Here is a 9,262-nt window from a genome sequence, read left to right as displayed (position 1 = left end):
TTAAAAACACATAATTTTGCATACAAACTCGACAACTAAATTATAGACGTTGTTGATTTCAATTTAGAGTATCACACAGTAATTTAGGCGGAATCTTCCTATATACCTTTCGAATACGTTGGAAAAAAATACAGCCTTTTTTGACCGACATCAAATATCTGACTGCCCTTATTATCCTCATCATGACGTGCTATTAACTACTCGCCGTAAGTATAATAGTGTTAGACCCAAAAATTTTAATTTTCTCGTAATTAAAAACGCTATTTACTATTCACATTTAAAAAAAGGCGTGCATATTATGTAATCATATTTTAAGTAATAGTAATTTCGAAACATAGCATTATATAATTCTCTACTCCTAATTCTCAAGAAATGAAAACAATGCAGCTTTTTAAATAAAACACTTATATAAAATACAGCTCCAACATTATTAACGCGCGTTTCTCATAATTTAATGAATAAAAATATTTTTGGAAACTTGAACGAGAAATTTTCAAGATAAATCGAATAACATCTATCGAAGGCTATTCGCATAAATTATATTTGCTTTAAATAAGAGCGTGCACGATTTTTATTTATTAGAAACAAGGGCTTGCTTGCCTTGTGACGTGCGGTATTGATGATTGGTACTTTAAATGACATTATAAATAAACATTTTTTATATATAATTATATGTGAACTATGTCCATTTTTATACATAATTATATAAATTTATATAAATTATATAAATAATTTATATAAATTATAAGGGTTTATATATAATCACGTCAAATTATATAGGAAACATATATATTTTTTTATACATAATTATATAAATTTATATATATATATATATGTAACCCTACTCGTATTTTTTGGCACCAAGCACAGAGTCGACCGTAATAAATTGTTAAACGAGTATTTAAGAGTGTATGTGCGCGTATATGTAAATATCTACTTAAGCGGAACTCTTCCGGGCTTTGTTTATTAACAAATAAATTTTTTTCTGTCAGAAATAATCTAAGGGTATGTAACCCTACTCGTATTTTTTTGGACCAAGCACAGGATCAATCGTAATAAATTGTTAATCGAGTATTTAAGCGTGTATGTGCGCGTATATGTAAATATCTACTTAAGCGGAACTCTTCCGGGCTCTTTTATCTAATTATAAAAAAGCACTTTTATCTAATTATGTATGGACATATTTTATATATAATTTTGCGATTATACGTATAATTTTATATATTTCTATATAATTTTATATTATTACATATAAATTTTTTTTCACGGATTTAGGCGCTGTAGAGGATGTGTTTCAGTTCTGACACCCGACATGTCTCTGGTCCCTTTCTCTACCCCCAATTATATATACCAATCTCAACGTTAGGTGGCTATTAGCTGTCTATACTGAACGACAATTGACATAACTGAAACGCGGTTCTTCTCACGGCGGTCTTTAAACCAGTCAGCTGGACCCTGGACCGTTAACACTTGACAGGTAAGGAGAGTAAAAAAAAAAAAAAAAAAAAAACAGAACAAGAGAAAGACTGCGGCAGCATTAACCTTTTCGTTTCCGTAAACTGCATCTTGCATTCCTTCTCGAGAATTGCTTTGATTACGAAGATATTGATTTTTTTGTCTATGTAAAAATTTGTCTTTATTTTTATACTAGTTAAAAGATTATGATTTATAATAAATATATTAATCATACAGGCAAGAAATAATTTTTTTAGACATTTTTTAATTCATTTAAAAGTATTCTATTTCCTTTTATCTGCGTTTTTTTCGAGATTTTTTACTCTTTCTCTCGTTTTTCTATTTGTTGATGATAACGAATATGTGTTATATTTTTTCCATTTAGAAAAATATAAAAAAGAGATTATTGTACCTAATTATCGATTCGAGAATGTCGGTAAAATTACTTTGTACTAATTACAAATTAATGAATAACAACGCAGCGAGAAAAAATCATGGTTATCTCTCGTCGCAATTCACATTGTAAGTTACAAATTCCGATTGTTCAATTTTGGAATGCCGCACCGCGGAACCGGATCCGGAAAAGATACAACAGGTTTAACTCGCATGACTCGTACGATGAGACTTCAAATGAGGATAATAAGGCGCATCGCTTATGCACCTGCATATGCATATGTGTATGTGTGTATACATATGTATGTGTGTATATGAAAACAGGTGCGCTTCGTTTACGTGTCAGATTCTTTGCTGGCGCCGTAAGATTCTTTCCGCGGAACATAATTATTCCTTCCGATAGATATTCATTTATGCTGTAACACTTGTCAAAAGAGAATGATAAACGTTAATATTGAAAAAAATTGTGTTCTTATTTCCGAAAAATTTTCCATTTATTTTTAGAATATCCTGTTCGAAAATAAGCGCCATAAGGATCTTCTATTATAAAAATGTTGACTAAATGAGAGATTTATTTTTATATTGGCAAAAAATATATTATTTTACAGCACGCAGACAAAGAAAGATAAAAAAATACATACGGCCGTTCGTTATTAATAAAGAATAGGTATATTCTTAATTTAAAAGATATTCAGATATCTGTTAAGAGGAATTTTATAGTATCTAAATCTTTTACTTTGAAAATGCAATTTTTTGATGTAGAAATAAGAAGAAATATTTATATAAAGTACATATGTGCGCGATCTTACTTTTCTCTTAAACGCTACGATACATCAAAAAATATTCCTTTTTTTAAACCATTCAATTGAATTTGCGCAAATCGATTCTTCTATAATATATGCTTATTGATCAGCCTAGAAGAATAGTAGAATTGTTTTGTGCTGGCTCGAAGGCAATCGCTAATTGCACGGCAAGTGTTAAAACGTCCGAGAAGCTTCTCTCTTTAATTCCAAAAGAACAATAACAACTCGTCGTTTAAATTCCCACTAGCAACATCTGACTTTATTTTATTCGATTTTATTTTATTCTTCGTTTAAGTTAATTTTGATTTATTAAACAGACAATTTACTATGAGAGAGATAACGCTATCGATCGGCATATACTTTAATCCATTGAAGCAGAAGAGATATGTAATTTGCGAATTAACACATTTTCTCTCCGGCTTCTCATTAATTATGCATGTTTGCAAAAACGTGTTGATTCTCCGAAGTTTATCTCATATAGAGATTCGTGCACCAATCGGTGCGAGAATAGAAATCAAAATTACCACGGCTCGAATGTAAATGTAATGTTTGAAAGGTGAAGTTATATCGATAAAATTCGTGCTCACACGGCGAAATATCTTAAATTACGATCCTACTTTGAAATCCATTAGCTGCAGATTAATAGCAATTTATGTGGATTTTTATAAAATTGCAAAGTTATACTTATAAAATATATTTAGGACAAAAAACAAATTAATTTTCTCTCCTCATTATAATTTATTAAGAGAAAGAGAGAGAAAAAAATTAAATAATTATCTTATTAATTTTGCATACTATATAAAGAGAGGTTTCTCTCTCAATCCTTTTTTTTTAATTTAATGAAACACAGTAGCTGCTTTGCAAACCCGAGAAGATTACAAACATAGAAACAGTTTTTCAAATCTCGAATTTTGGAAAAAAAAATCATTATAATTTATTAAGAGAAAGAGAGAAATTAAATAAGAAATTATATAAAAAGAAAAATTAAATAAGCATCGTATTAATCTTGCATACTATATAAGGAGGGAAGTTTCTCTCTCAATCCTTTTTTTTTTTAGTTTAATGAAACACAGTAGCTGCTCTGCAAACCTGACAAGATCACAAACATAGAAACAATAATAATATAACGAGCGAGAAGAAATTAAAATCCCTATACATGTAAAAATAATGTATTCAGAATGAAAGATCTGTTTTCAGATCTCGAATTTTGGAAAAAAATCCGATTGATCCTTCCATTGGTCTCCAATCTTTTTTCAATCTTTGACAGATGCCTGATGTCGCTTTAACCGCTTAACCGCGAATGTGAATAAGCGGCCAAGGCGGCGGCCCCAGACAGACAGACAGAAGTCGAGGCACCTGTCTGTCCCTCCACTCTGAACACTGTATGAACGGTAAGGAGGGGCCCCGGACTTGGGGGACACTGGATATACCCCGCTGCGCGATTCAGTACCCCGCGCACACTCACGCTGATAAGACCTTATTCTAATCACACGTCAACGGGCCCATTGATAGCGAGCGAGCGAGCCGACCTGTCATTCGCGGTCCGGCCTCCGATTGGTGCCTCGTTCTCGCGTTCTCCAAAAATGAATCCCCCGATTAATCCAACGCGTATAGCGTGATCTCTTTGGTGTTTTTTTTTGTTTTTTTTTTTGCGACAAATTGTTTATTATAAATATATATTATTTCGTTCTCGTATCATATATATTGTGGACGTTGATAAAAAGGTGTTGCGATGTCCGAGTTATGTTACGTTGCTACGCGTGAAATGTCGAATTTACTTAGGCGATACCAAGGAAATTTTACGATTCAATATCAATTCAATATCGAGTCTTATCAGGTTTTATTTTCGAATAATCAATCTCTCATCAGAGATCTTTCTTAAGATGCAAAAATGTTACGAAAACATTGTAGCTTTCTCTTTAAAACGATCTGTTGTAAGTATGTGGGACACATTTTTTGGACAGTTAATTATTTGATCTAATGTATATATTTATTTACTATTTATTGGTTATTGATTATTTAATTATTTACTATTTATGATTTCTCATTCATTATTTATTATTTAATATATTTACAGTTATGCGCTTTTAGTAACACTATACAATGCAAATTTTTTTTTAAATATTTTTTTTAATATTTTAGGCGCAGCGATTTAATAAAACTCATGATAACAACAGATATATATATGTATTATTAAGCGAAATAATGTATGAAATAATTGCAAATAATTAGTACAATTAAATACAATCGGTGTGTTTGACATTCTGGCGACTGTAATCAGCATCAGCAAGCAATCAGCTGATCGACCTGCACGAAAAGGAAGTCAATCTTTCAAGTACTTAATACAGAATCTAATCAATGTGAGTGCATCTAAAAATCCTAGAATAAATACTTCAATTGAAAGCAATGGCAATCTTCAATCTTATCGGATTGCTCAGATTTAATCGGAGTAACGACAATAAAGTACAAAATTTTTGTGAAGAGGAAGAATTTCTTCGTCCATTTGTATCGAATCGAAATTATTCGAATAAAGAATTTTCAAATAATTCATAAATTTCCTTTAATGAAATTCAATATTGCAGGTTCGAAATACTCGAGAGTTATATAATAGTGGTCGTTTCAACTTTTTCATGACACTATATTTGTTTTTCCGTATACGCGATAAAGTTTTAGGAATTTTGATTTCTTGATAGCTTTGATTATCTCCGTTATCTCCTTTAAATCATTTCACAGTGAAAGCGGATCGACATTGAATGTGTGCCACGTGCATGACAATATTTTTCCGCAAGAAATGTGTCGTGCCTGAAATTGTGTTTAAAATTTCAAATCAATTTTGCAAAACACGAGTGCCGATTACATGGAGAACACGAACTGTTCTACGTCTGAATCGAATGCCTATCGAAGAAATTTCATGAAAACTGGACGCTAAAAGATAAGAAAGGTATGTAATTTAAATTTCTAATTATATAATGAATTAAAAAATTTAGAGGAACAAATGGGGAAAAAAAGTAATTTAAGATCTCTAGTTACAATATTGTACTGAAAAAACGAATTATGTACATAGCAATACAGCTAATGCAAACTCGAAATAACTATGCATCTTGCTGCACATTGTCATAGAATAATACTCGGAATGTTGTGTTTTTAACGCGGTTACCTGGCAGGTTATTAGCCGCACGCAATTCCGCAATTATTTCTGCTGTGAGGAAATACCTGAAATATCAATTGCAAAATCTAGAGCGATTTCGAAGTAAATTTCATCTATAATTAAGATACAAACTTTTCTGGAACGAGATCAAATATATTTTATATCTTCTTTTTTTTCAGAAAAAAATTGATTGGTAAATTCTAAAATACACAGAGTTTGCGTGTGAAACAATAATTTTAAAATATCACTTTTTTAACAATAAAAAAATTGTTTGTACCATCCAAAGTAAAATTGTGAGAGGGAAAAAAAGGAATACTAATTAATATTAACCTCGGCGAATATACCTTTTCCGAGGTTTATACGACCATTCCAACGGTAGAGCGATAAATCATTCTGTTGACAGTCCGTGGCATGCAGAATAATTTAATGCGAATACAGTGATTTGGAGATAACGTACGACGTGTTGCGGTATTAATATATATCTCTCTCTGCTCTTTTCGATATCTTCTCTGGAATTTCAGCAATTTCTCTAGGAGCCGTTATGTGTCACGTGCTTGTTACGATATAAAAAAGCGTGAATGAGTATTATCTTCAATCTTTTCGTCTGCTCTTATTTGCGCTGCTTCTCTTTTTCGTGCCTCAGGACATTTTTTCAGACTTTTTCTTCTTAAAAAAAAGAAAAAAAAAAGATTTACATATGAATTAATCCTATGATAATTAATACCAGGTTTTTAGTATGCGGATATTTAAGCGCGATATATAATCAACTACCTGGAATCGTGAATATTTATATAAGGATTTAATTTCAAATATGTTTGAAATTTCCATATGATTAGAATTTTTACAAAGATAGAAAAGAAAAAACAAAAATGCAATTTACTATTTTATCAAAACTTAAAAATAATCAAATAGCTTAATGATCCGTCTGTATAAAATCCTTGTATCCTTTTAAAAAAGCTTTTTGCAAAAATTATGCTTTATTACATTTAATATATATTACACATATAATCTCTTATCGTAAAAATATATGGCATGAATAATATATGTGTAATTATAGAAAACAAGAATAAAAAGATAATTGGTATAATTAATTTCCTGAAATGAAATGAAAAATATGTTTTTATTGCCGAAAGGTGAGTGCAATCTTATGTTCTCTGATTTATCAAAGTTGATTTAAAAATGCAATTGAAAATTTGAAGATACAATTTTAAAATACAATATTTATGGCTTATTCAAATTAATTATTTACCTTTAAATGTATTAAATATATAATAAAAAGAAAATAATATTAATTCTTACAATCTTTATAATATGTCTATATATAATGAGAGAGAAATAAATATTAATTATATTAAATTCAATTCCTGTAAATTCATAAATCGCAGATTTATAAGTCTATTTTTGCGTTAATACTAAAAAAGACATAAATATTTTCTTTATTTATTTCATAAAATATTTTTTGTGACTTTAAATGGCTTTTAATTTATATACATGCATCCATCATTTGTATGTATATAAGTATATATAAATGTGAGTAAGTGTTATTAAATATAAAGTTAAAGTTATAAATCAAATCAAATAAATATATCAAATATATCACACAAATCAAATAAACTTTGAAGTTTTAATTAAAAAATAAAAATTAAAATAAAAAATGAAATAAAATAAAGTGACTTTGCAATCGAAATTGCGAATCAAGAAATTAAAATTAAATTAAACCAAATTTAATTTAAAGAATTAATGACACTAACTAAACAAAGAAAGAACTAACTGAACAAATATGATTGGCGCATTACCTTAACAGTTACATCTTCCGGTTATGAAGGAACTTAAGGAATGCGTCAATTACACGTGTTCGGCTTGCATTTACTTTTTCATCAAGCGATTAATTTATACAACAACGCGAGAGGTCGACGATAAACGGACGCGTTTTCCATTCTTTCTCAAGGTATTCATTTCCTCATTCGTGCACGAGCAAGTCCATCTCTTCGCGCGTTTATTTACGTTAACAAGCCATGTAACTAAACCCGTGTAGCGCATAATCCGACGATTCCCAGCCCAATTTGACGCTAAATAAAACGCATTCCCCTCGCAACGTCACGTTCCTCGGCGCGTTCGTCACGATCCGCGATTTAACGAGAGTCTCGATCTCTTTCCGCGAGAAATTTCCGATCCCTATCATCCATGAGAAGCAGCACTTACTTCGGCTATTATTATCTCCCTGCTTCTTCTCGCCCCCTGACTACTATTAATTAGTGACTAATTACCACCCTCTTTGCGGACGAACTGATTAAGTAAACTGCCAATTGCTCGCGATGGGCACATTAAGGGAGTTTAACGAACCCGTTCGCGAACTCGTGGTCTCCTATTTCAACGACCGTTTTCCTTTTCGCGCATTCCTCGAACGTTTTTTTTTTTTTTTTTTAATATTTTTGTCAAAATCGTGTGGAAATTCCTAGCATAATTTAAATTATATTCTTATACAAATATAAATATTCATATTGACGTTTCAAAAAATTTTGTCTTCAAGAAAGTTTCTGTTGTGATTTGAAGTACTGTAATATTAACTCGTATAATTACACACGGAAAAGCATTGATAAACATTGACAAATGAAAAATAAATCAATTTTTCACGTGTAAAATATTTTCTTTTCCTCATTCAGAGATCTTATTACATTTCGCACAAATTAAATTAAATTATTAAAGCACAAATAAAAATAAATTTATATGTACAAAACGTTTTTATAATGTTCTAAAAAAATAAAAAAATAAAAAAATAAAAGAAAATTCGCAAGTGACTAAACAAATCGATTTTCTCTTCTGTAGGATTAAAAAATTAGAGTTAGAACGAGATTTCTATTTTAGAATGTTTATACAACGTTTGCGCGATCTCGCTGATAATCGTCGTCGTAACATCACTCAAGAAAGCATTTATTGAGGCTATTGAATCAATGTAGAAACCAGTGATAACTTTCAATTGACTTTAAACACATGCTTTTATTTGATTCTTGTTGCGTGTTACACGACTTTTCATGGCCTTTATCAATATATATTGAGATATAAAAGCGCATATTTTCTTTTCCTCCATACAAAAATTATTTCTCTTTAATAAAAATGTGATATAATATGGTATATTGCAGTCGAAGCTTCAACATTTTTATTTATAACACTATTTCACACTTGATAACATTTATTCACGCTTATATATACAAATTATAGATATATATAAAGAAGCTATTAAAAGTAAGACATGGATTGAGAAATAAATAAAAAAGATATTTGTATCTTTCCTTTTGATATCAACGCAAAAATAAATTTATAAGTAATTGTGTATAAATATCATAAGATTTAAAGTTTGTAAGAATTGTCAGTCTTATACTAATTTCAACATTCTTAATCAAATTCAAATACTCTCTTTTAATTTATCGTGTGCATTTAAGTCCACGAAAAAATAATGTCTTTT

General features: G+C 30.0%; 1 protein-coding gene across 3 annotated transcripts in view; it reads left to right on the top strand.

Moving 5' to 3' along the window:
* The first annotated feature begins 4,115 nt into the window (after positions 1-4,115).
* The window catches only part of LOC114929964 (uncharacterized), a 127,801-nt gene continuing 122,654 nt past the window's right edge, over positions 4,116-9,262 (top strand). For 2 of the 3 annotated variants that reach the window (XM_029301692.2, XM_029301693.2), the window contains exons 1-3: positions 4,116-4,585; positions 4,794-5,011; positions 5,385-5,592. The gene's annotated coding sequence lies outside the window, so the exon portion shown is untranslated. Of the gene's footprint in view, positions 4,586-4,793; positions 5,012-5,173; positions 5,593-9,262 lie in introns of those variants that run through there. The other variant, XM_085489683.1, reaches the window with a different exon arrangement.

Source organism: Nylanderia fulva, unplaced genomic scaffold (genome assembly GCF_048542155.1).
Source record: "Nylanderia fulva isolate GAGA-0341 unplaced genomic scaffold, ASM4854215v1 Scaffold9, whole genome shotgun sequence".
Taxonomy (NCBI): domain Eukaryota; kingdom Metazoa; phylum Arthropoda; class Insecta; order Hymenoptera; family Formicidae; genus Nylanderia; species Nylanderia fulva.
Note: the sequence above shows the minus strand (reverse complement) of the source record. Positions and strands in the feature narration are given on the sequence as shown.